Consider the following 11,622-nt stretch of genomic DNA (forward strand, 5'->3'; position numbering starts at 1 on the left):
CTTAATGTTGTCTAGAGATTGCTGTTAATCTATAGTGAAGAATCTACATGAATATTTTCTACTGTAAGAATCAAAAGTTTGCATATTGGGATTATTGTACTGAAAGAAGATAGAAGATATTTTCCTTAATTGGAAATTTAAACTTTGGCTTTTTTTCCAGCAAATGGCAATTTTTGTAGTGAATTATAAGCCTGTCCACTTTCCATATAAACAGAGCTTCTTATCCTCTAATACACCTCTATGAATGTCCAAGACATGAGTCTTTCAGTTCCCTTCTGTAATAAATGATGTCATTGATGTTATTGATATCCTATACATATTGTGACATTTAGATTTTTAAAACTTTTTAAATCAAGATTTTCCTTTTAAAGTAATTTTAAGTTCAAAGAAAAATTGAATGGAAGGTACAGAAATATACCCTCTCCCCCACATATGCATAGCCTCCCCAATTATAACATTCCCCACCATAGTGGTAAATTTGTTACAATTGATAAACCTACATTAATATATTATAATCATTTAAACTCCATCACTTATGGTTCACTCTTGGAGTTGTCCATTCTATGAGTTTAGACATGTTTATGATGACAGATGTCCATTATTATGATAACATACAGAGTATTTTCACTTCTCAAAAAAGCCCTGGCAACCACTGATCTTTTTACTGTCTCCATAATTTTTCTTTTTTTGAGAATGTCATATAGTTGGAATCTCACAGTATGTAGCCTTTCAGATTGGCTTCTTCTACTTAGTAATATGCATATAAGGTTCCTCCATGTCTTTTCATGACTTGTTAGTTCATTTATTTTTAGCACTGAATAATATCCCATTGTCTGGATGTACTGCAGTTTATTTCTCCATTCACCTACTGAAGGACATCTGGATTGTTTCCAAGTTTTGGGAATTATGAACAAAGCTGCTATAAACATCCATGTGCAGCTTTTTGTGTGGAAATAAGTTTTCCAGTCCTTTGGGTAAATACCAAGAAGTGTGATTGTTGGGCTGTATGGTAAGAGTATGCTTAGTTTTGTAAGAAACTGCCAAACTATTCTCCAATGTGATTGTACCACATAGATTTTAATCTAATAAATTGTAACTCATGAGACCAGGTGCTATCTCTTTTTTTTTTTAACGTTTATTTACTTTTGAGACAGAGAGAGACAGAGAATGAATGGGGGAGGATCAGAGACAGAGAGGGAGACACAGAATCTGAAACAGGCTCCAGGCTCTGAGCTGTCAGCACAGAGCCCGACGCGGGGCTCGAACTCACGAACCGCGAGATCATGACCTGAGCCGAAGTCGGGCGCTTAGCCGACTGAGCCACCCAGGCGCCCCAAGGTGCTATCTCTTTTTGCTCACCACCAGAATTCTAGGTTTTAGAGCAGGATCAGGCACAAAGTAGACAATTATATTTGCTAAATAGGTGGATAAATTAATTACCTAAATTATAGAATCAAGAACATGCTCACAAAATTTATAAATGAAGCTAAATTAAGATATGAGACTAATATCTCAAAATACATAGTAAGAATTTTGTTTGACCCTGACAAATGGGAGAAATGGCCAGAAATGAAACACAGTGAGCATTGATAGGGTAAAATAGGTAATCATTTTCATAAATTATTGTTAATGTTATAAATGTGGTCAAAGCATTATTTGTATTAACTTCACATCTAGCCACCATATTTCTAGAAGAACAATGATGTCATAGACTCTGGGTCTAAAGTTCTCTCTTGTCCAGCAAGAGAACTGATGTAGGATTAAAATACGAGAGATGGCTAATGTCTGGGAAAAGACAAGAGCCCTGAATAAGGGTCCTTGCTCCGTATTTATTAAGATCAGAAGGCTTAAAAATGTGATGGGCATGCACAAAGAGACAATGAATCTGTGAACATTAACTCATGGGTATGAAGGAAAGGGGGTTTTGAAGATATATTATGTTAGGGTTTTGGGTCAATATAAGCCAAAATCCTGGTGCCAGGCAGATGGATGTTAACGGCAGACAGGAGGCACTGTGTCTATCTTAGCTAGCCTAGGGGATAAGACAGATAAAGCATGTAACCTCAGGGTTAACAAGGCACCTTTTTTTGTTAATTAGCTCTGCTCTGGGCAACATCACCACACAGGCCTGTAGCCGTATTTACTTGTTTACCTAATTTGGTCCTTCCTTTCTGTGAAAGCAGCTTTCTGCTATAGTACTAAATTGGGGGGGGGTGCATATCTGCCCCAAATACCTAATTTTGTTTACCTCATATACCTTTGTATTGGGGCCTTTGTGGGACGCCTGTGTAGCTCAGTCAGTTGAGCATTGACTTCAACTCAGGTCATGATCTCACATTTGATGAGTTCGAGTACCGCATCAGGCTGTGTGCTGACAACTCAGGGCCTGGAGCCTGCTTTGGATTCTGTGCCTCCCTCTCTCTCTTCCCCTCCCCCACTCATGTTCTGTCTCTCTCTGTCTCAAAAATAAACATTAATTTTTTTTTTTTTTTGCATTGGGGTCTTTGCCCCGCCCTCTCTATCCTGGAGCCTCAGCCTCACCCTCTTTATACTGGGGCCTTTGCCCCACCCTCTCTATACTGGGGCCTTTGCCTCACCCTCTCTATACTTATTTACCTAATCTTATTTACCCAAACTTGGGTGTGAGCATCCTATGGCTTTGTAATTCTTTTTTGCCTTGTTAACCCATCTGTGCAGGCTCAGGGAATTCTTAAATTTATTCCCCACACAATGAAAATATGGATGTTTGGTGGGGAAGAGAAGAATGAAGGATCTAAAAAACAGGTCCATATGAAACCTTATTAAAGGAAAAGAAGACTTAAAGGGTGTATGAAAGCAATCTAAATATTCAGAGGTCTATTATGTTGAAGAGGAATTGCATTGACTAGGGCATGGTGTGCATACTGCCACCATCCCACTCCCATCCCCACAGCAGACATCACAACATGTTTTTCCATTGTGATCTAAGCAGTAAATATCAATCGATCTAAGTTGGCAAATGAGATGAAACTATCATTAGTTAGATAAAATTTTATGCTATATGTAAAATTTAAGAAAACCATTTTTATTTATAAGGCAATAGGAAGATGAAGCATTATCCTGTTTAAAATGTCTATGTATTTTTGAGAGTGAGAGAGAGTAGGCGAGGGGCAGAGAGGGGGAGACAGAGAGTTCCAAGCAGACTCTGCACTGTCAGTGTAGAGCCCGATTCTAGGCTCAAACACATTAACCGTGAGATGATGACCTGAGCTAAAATCAAGAGTCGAATATTCAACTCACTGAACCACCCAGGTGCCCCAATGAACTTTTATCTTGACTTTAACATTACAGTCCAGATAAACTGATCTTCTACACCCATGCTGCAGCACAGCTACATGTCACAGCCAAGTGGAGTATCAGCACCATTCACTCTCACAGCACAGCACAGCTACTATCACAGCCAGACTGGGTGCCATCCCACCCAACACAACCTTATCATAGCAGACAGGTGTGCATGGGATGCTTCTTGGGTACCCAGCTCTGGTGTTTGGAGAGGATTGAGCTTCTGGTCTCCACATAGTGTCTTCTATACAAGACTGCTCCTTTAAGACTGGGAAAGGTAGTTGATTTGCCTAACACATAGAAATCAACACAGAGTCAGGCAAAATGAGACAGAGGAATATATTCCAAATAAAAGAATAAAACATCAGAAAAATAAAATCACACAGAAGTAAGCAATCTGCCTGATAAAGAATATGAAGTAGTGGTCATAAAGTTGCTCACCAAACTCAGCAGAGAAATGGATGGGCATAGTGAGATCCTCCACAGAGGTAGAAAATATAAGAAAGTTCCAAACAAAAGTTACAGAGCTGAAGAATATAATAATGGAACTGAAAAAAATTCACTAGAGGTGTTCAACAGCAGACTGGATAAAGCTGAAGACTGGATTGGCAAACTAGAAGACAAAGCAATAGAACTTACCCACACAGAGCAGCAAAAAGAAAAAAGAATTTTAAAAGATGGAAACCTAAGAGACTGTTGGGACAACATCAAGCAGAATAATATTTGCATTATAGGTGTCCCAGAAGGAGAATAAAGAGAGAAAGGGCTAGAAAACTTATTTGAATAAATAGCTGCTGAAAAGTTTCCTATTCTGGGGAAGGAAACAAACATACAAGTCCAGGATGCACAGAGTTCCAAATAAGATTAACCCAGAGATCCAAAGATCCACATCAAGACACATTATAATTAAAATGGTAAGTTAAACATAAAAGAGAGCATTTTATTTTTTTTTATTTTTTAACTTTATTTCTTTATTTTGAGAGAGAGAGAGAGAGAGGGTGAGACAGAATACCAAGCAGGCTCTGTGACATCAGCACAGAGCCTGATGTGGGGTTCAATCCCACAAACCGTGAAATCATGACCCGAGCTGAATTCAAGAGTTGGATGCTTAACCAACTGAGCAACCCAAGCACCTCAAAGAGTGAATCTTTAAAGCATCATGAGAAAAACAGCTTATTACAAACAAGGGAAACCCCATGAGTCTATCAGATTTTTCAGCAGAAACTTTGCAAGCCAGAATTGAATGGTACAACATATTCGAAGTGATGAAAAGAAAAAAAAAAAAAAAAACAACTTCCAATTGAGAACTCTCTCCTTGGTAAGTTATTATTCAGAATTGAATGATAGTTTAAGAATTTTCCAGATAAGCAAAAGCCACTAAACTAGCATTACAAAAAATGTTAATGTGATTTTTCAAAACTGAAAAGAAAGGTCACTAATTACTAACAAGAAAGCATACAAAGTAAATTCTTACTGGAAAAAGTAAATATATAATAAAAATTATGGATCAATTACTTATAAAGAAAGTATTGAAGGTTAAAAGACAAAAAGAAAACTTAACTAAAACTATAGTAATTTTTAACAGATTCATAAAACAAAAAAATATATAAAAGATGACAACAAAAATGTAAAATGTGGAGGGGGAGAAAAAGTGTAAAGTTGTGGTATATGTTCAAAATTAAGTTGCTATCAACTCAAAGACAAATGGAAACAGATATGTAACATACCAAATGTTGTATATCTTTAGAATGCAGCAAAAATAATTCTGAAAGGGAAGATCATAACAATGCAGGCCTACCTCAAGAAACAATAAAAACTTCAAATAGACAATCTAACTTTACAAATAAAGGAACTAGAAAAAGAAGAACAAATGAAACCCAAGGTCAATAGAAGGATGGAAATAATAAAGATATAAGCAGAAATAAATGAAATAGAAACTAAGAAAAAAAAGACAAGATCAATAAAACTAAGAGATGTTTCTTTGAAAAAATTTAGAAAATGACAAACCTTTAGTTTGACTAACAAAGAAAAAGGAGAAGAGTTCTAATAAAAATATAAGAAATGAAAGAAAAGAAGTTACAACTAGCACCACAGAAATAGAAAGGATTATAAAAAGCTAGTATGAACAATTATATGCCAGCAAATTAGACAACCTAGAAGAAATGGATAAAACGTTGTGTCTTAGAAAACACAATTTTCCAAGACTAAATAATGAAGAAGTAGAAAATTTGAACAGACCGATTATTAGTAAGGATATTGAACCAGTAATAAAAATCCTCCCAGCAAACAAAAGTTCAGGACCAGATGGTTTCACAGGTGAATTCTACCAAACATTCAAACAAGGTTTAATATCTATTCTTCTCAAACTTTCCCAAAAAGTTGAAGAGGCTGGAACACTTCCAAATTCATTTTATGAAGCCAGCATTAGCCTGATACCCAAACCAGACAAGGACACCACAAAAGAAGATAATTACAGGCCAATATTCCTGATGAACACAGATGCAAAAATCCTCAATAAAATATCAGCAAACTGAATTCAACAATCCATTAAAAGGATCACACACAATGATCAAGTGGAATTTATTTCAGGGAGGCAAGGATGATTCAACAACTGCAAATCAATTAACATGATTTTCCAAATTAACAAAAATAAAGGATAAAAAGCATATGATTATTTCAATTGATGCAGAAAAAGCATTTGACAAAATTCAACATCCATTTGATAAAAACTCTCAACAATGTGGATTTAGAGGGAATATAATTCAACATAGTAACATCATAGTCAGTGGTGAAAAGCTGAAAGATTTTCCTCTATGATCAGGACCAAGACAAGGGGGCCCACTTTCACCACTTGTATTTAACATAGTATTGCTCCAGCCACAGCAATAACAATAAAAGGTATAGAGTTCATAAGGGAAAAAAATAAAACTGTCGCTATTTGCAGATGACAAGATACTATATATAGAAAACCCAAAAGACTACCAAAAACTGTTAGAGCTAATAAATGAATTCAGTAAAGTAGCCAGATACAAAATTAACATTAAAAAATCTGTGGCTTTTCTATATACTAATAACAAACTATCAGAAAAAGAAATTTAAAAATAATCTGATTTATAATTACATCAAACAAAATACAATAAAATAAAATACCTAGGTATAAATTTAACCAAGGAGGTAAAAAGGTTGTAAAACTGTGTAAATTCTGTGAAAACTATAGGACACTGAAGAAAGAAACTGAAGAACACACAAATAAATGGAAAGATACTCTGTGCTCATGGATTGGAAAACTTAAATTGTTAAAATGTCCATATGACACAAAGCAGCCTACAGATTCAATAAAATCCCTACCAAAATTCAAATGGCACTTTTCACAGAATTGGAACAAGCAATTCTAAAAATTATGTGGAACAATAAAAAATCCTGAATAGCCAAAGCATTCTTGAGAAAGAAGGGCAAAGGTAGAGGTATTACACTCCCTGATTTCAAGTTATACTACAAAGCTCTAGTAATCAAAGCAGTATGGTATTGGCATAAAAACAGACACACTGATCAATGAAATAGAATAAACAGCCCAGAAATAAGCCCACAGATATATGAACAATTCATTCATGACAAAAGAACCAAGAACATAAAGTGAAAAAAGGACAGTCTTTTCAGTAAATGATGCTAGGAAAACTGGACAACCACTTGCAAAAGAAAGAAAGTAGACCATCTTATAATATACACAAAACTTAACTCAAAATGGATTAAAGATGTGAATGTAAGACCTGAAACCATAAAATTACTAGAAGAAAACATAAGTGGTAAGCTCCCTGACATTGGTCTTAGTGATATTTTTTTGGATCTGACTCCAACTCACAGGAAACAAAAGGAAAAATAAACAAATGGGATTACATCAAATTAAAATGCTTCTGCCCAGAAGAAGAAAAAATCATAAAAATGAGAATACAAGCTACTGAATGGGAAAAGATCTTTGCTAATTATATATCTGAAAAGGGATTACTATCCAAAATATATAACGAATTCATATAACACAACAATAACAACAAAACCCAATTTAAAAATGGGCAGAGTGGGGCACCTGGGTGGCTCAGTCGGTTAAGCGCCTGACTTCGGCTCAGGTCACGATCTCGCGGTCTGTGAGTTCGAGCCCCGTGTCGGGCTCTGGGCTGATGGCTCAGAGCCTGGAGCCTGCTTCCGATTCTGTGTCTCCCTCTTTCTCTGCCCCTCCCCCGTTCATGCTCTGTCTCTCTCTGTCTCAAAAATAAATAAAAAACATTTTTAAAAAATAAAAAAAAATAAATAAAAATGGGCAGAGTATTTGAGTAGATATTTTTCCAAATAAGACATACAGATAGCCAACAGACACATGCAAAGATGTTCAACACAACTAATTATTAGGGAAATGCAAATCAAAACTATAATGAGATATCACTTCTCACCTGTTACAATGGCTAATATAAAAAAGACAAGAGGAACAACTGGGTGACTCAGTGGGTTAAGCATCTGACTCTTAATCTTGGCTCAGGTCATGACCTAAGGGTTTGTGGGTTCAAGCCCTACATTGGGCCCTCTGCTGACAGAGCAGAGCCTGCTTGGGATCCTGTCTCCTTCTCTCTCTGCCCCTCCCCCACTTGCTCTCTAAATAAATAAATAAATAAATAAATAAATAAATAAACATTTTAAAAAGTTATTAAAAATAAAATAAAAACAAAAGAAATAAGAGGTGGAGAGACTGTGGAGAAAAGGAAACTTGTATACACTGTTGGTAGGAATGTAAATTGGTACAGCCACTATGGCAAACAGTATGGAGATTCCTCAAAATATTAAGAATAGAACTGCCATATGATCTAGCTATTCCACTTCTTGGTATTTATCCAAAGAACACAAAAATGCTGATTCAAAAATATATATGTACCTTTATGTCCATTGTAGCATTATTTACAATAGCCAAGAAATGGAAACAACTTAAATGTCCACTGATTGATGAATAGATGAAAATGTGGTAGATGATTAGATAGATAGATGATAGATAGATAGATAGATATACATATATACAATACTACTCAGCATTAAAAAGAAATCTTGTCATTTGCGACAACATGGATGAACCTTAAAGGTATTATGCTAAATGAAATAACTCAGATAGAAAATGATAAATATCGTATTTCACTCATGTGGAATCTTAAAAAAAAAACTGAAGAAAACAAAAACAAACTCATGGATACAGAGAACAAATTCGTGGTTCCCATAGGGGAAGGGAAATGGGGGTGGGTGAAATGGGTGAAAGGGGTTGATTGTATAGTGATGGATGGTAACCAGATTTTTTAGTAGTGATCACTCTGTAGTGCATATAGATGTCAAATCATAATGTTGTACACCTGAAACATATAATTTTATATACTAATTTTACCTCAAAAAATGTGGCTAGGATGGACCACACTTTATTTTTTATCTCTATTATAACTGAATCATTAAAACAGCTATGAGTTGAGAAAAAAGATAAAACTAACCTCTTATAGACTTAAAACACAATGCTTTATTTTCAAAAAGTTGAATAAGCTTACTTTGGATATTTTACATTAGCCAACACAATTTTCAAAATGTTAATTTTTCATGCAAACCATCATATTATGACTTAAACACTCATCTGAATTTATACGACAGCATACCTGTAATGGTCTCAAAACAAAAAGAGTAAAATATTGACTCTTTAGCCTTAGAAAATTCTTATTTTTCAAAGAGAAATTGTTAGTATCTTAGTGAACAATGACTTCTTGTACAGAGATGCTGAGCATAGTATTTGCTTTGATTTTTTTTCTATTAACCTGCATTCGTGCTAACAAGCAATGTATTTTAAGAAGCTACTCACCATCCTCAAAATAAAAAATTATATTTCTTATATTTTTTTCCTTAAGAGATACTTCTACAAAACTTACAAAAACTCTGAGGAAAAACTAGTACCAAAATAGTAGGAGTTAGAAGTTGCATATTTCATCATTTCATAAGGAAAAACTTTCTAGCAAAGTAAACTAAATAATGGAATGAGCTGCTTGTGAAGTCATTATTCAGAGGCTGAATCACCACAGGTCGGGGAGTTATAGAAGGGATTCCGGCAATAGGTGAGAGGCTAGAAAAAGGTTGATTCCTAAATGCTTATACAAGGGCCGGATTATTAGAATTCCCCAGATAACTTGTTACAAACATACATTCCTGGATCCCACTGCAGAGATTTCAATGCCAGGGACTTGGAATCCATACTTTTGATAAATCCTCTAAGTGATTTTGATGGCAGTTGGTTTGGGTTTCAAAGGATTAGGTCATTTTTAATATCCCTGCCAAGACCAACAGTCTATATACTGAATTCTGAAGACATCAGGAAAAGATGGATTTTCTTCTATTAAAGGGGGAATTCAGGGGTGTCTGGGTGGCTCAGTCCATTAAACGACTGACTTTTGATTTCGACTCAGGTAATGGTCTCAGGGTTTGTGATATTGAGCCCCACATCAAACTCTACACTGAAAGTATGGAGCCTGCTTGAGATTCTCTCTCTTCCTCTCTCTTTGCCTCTCTCTCTCTCTCTCTGAAAATAAATAATAATAAATTAAAAAGGGTAGGACTTCAAAAGGTAGAAAGACTGTGATAAACAGGCAAGATGTAAGATATTATCCTTAGTTTTTCAGATTCCAGAAACCTCAAAGGAGACTAATACATGTTAATCAAACTCATGATAGCTATATGTCGATTTATCCACTTATAATGGATAAGTTGTAAATTTACAAAATATCCCTATGGATTTTAGGGTCAGCTTATAAGTTTCTACAAAGAACCTACCTGGGATTCTAGTAGATATTGCACTGAATATGTAGATCAATTTGGAGAGTATTGCCATCTTAATAATATTAAGTTTTTTGATCCTCAAACATGGGATACATTTCCAATTACTTACATCTTCTTTAATTTCTTTCAAAAGTTTGTTGTTTTTAAGACTACAAGTTTTGTACTTCCTTTTACAAATTTACTCCCAAATATTTTATTCTCTTTGAAGCTATTATAATTCAATTTTTTCTTACTTCCACTTTCATATTTTCTCTTTCAATCTATTTGTTGAAGAAACCATGCTGATTTCTGTAGAGTTCTTTTCCCCAACATCCCCACTCTAAACTCAAGTCTAGATATTCTTTTCTTATGTCCTTGTGATGTTATTTAACATCATTGTCCTTATAAGTTCCTAAAAATTCATGGTTACATTTAGAGGCTTTATAAGATTCAAATTCTTTTTTTTTTTTTTTTGGCAAAAATATTTCATAGGTGCTGCCTTGTTTTTCTATTAGGAGTCATATGATATTTGGTTATTACTCTTTTTGTAATACTAGCCGACCTTAGTCATCATTGCCTAGATCCATTAATTCGTTAACCATTGTAAAATTCTATCATTCTTTCTTTAAATTTTTTTAATGTTTATTTATTTATTTATTTTTTATTTTTTTTTTCCAACATTTATTTATTTTTGGGACAGAGAGAGACAGAGCATGAACGGGCGAGGGGCAGAGAGAGAGGGAGACACAGAATCGGAAACAGGCTCCAGGCTCCGAGCCATCAGCCCAGAGCCCGACGCGGGGCTCGAACTCCCGGACCGCGAGATCGTGACCTGGCTGAAGTCGGACGCTTAACCGACTGCGCCACCCAGGCGCCCCTAATGTTTATTTATTTTTGAAGGAAAAAGAGACAGAGCGTGAGCGGGGGAGAGGCAGAGAGAAAGGGAGACACAGGATCCAAAGCAGGCTCCAGGCTCTGAGCAGTTAGCACAGAGCCCGATGCGGGGCTCAAACTCACAAGCTCTGAGATCATGACCTGACCCGAAGTCGGTCACCCAGCCGACTGAGCCACCCAGGCACCCCTCTATCATTCTTCCTTAATTTATTAGTTGGAAATCTTCTAGCAATAGCAAAACAACATTTTCCTCATGAACTATTTGGTTACACAGAGAAAGAATGTGTATATAAAAAGGTAGGTTAAGTGTTTAGTTCATTATTTTATTTACCAGTTTCAAAATAATAAGCTAGTTTCCTAGCTTTCTCCAAGTTGATCAGTTACATTTTAAGTATCTTTATGAACTCGTATACTTAAACATATTTGATATATTTCAATCCATTGTAGTTATTTTCCTTACAGATGCTCACATTGCTTCATATTTGATCAGTGAGAGTCTTTTTAATTTGGTTCCAAGTCCTTTAAAAAAAAATTAATGCTTATTTTTGAGAGAGAGAGAGAGAGAGAGAGAGAGAGAGAGAGAGAGAG

The sequence above is a fragment of the Herpailurus yagouaroundi genome, unplaced genomic scaffold, assembly GCF_014898765.1.
Source record: "Herpailurus yagouaroundi ecotype Mexico unplaced genomic scaffold, PumYag 67416, whole genome shotgun sequence".
NCBI classification, from domain to species: Eukaryota; Metazoa; Chordata; class Mammalia; order Carnivora; family Felidae; genus Herpailurus; species Herpailurus yagouaroundi.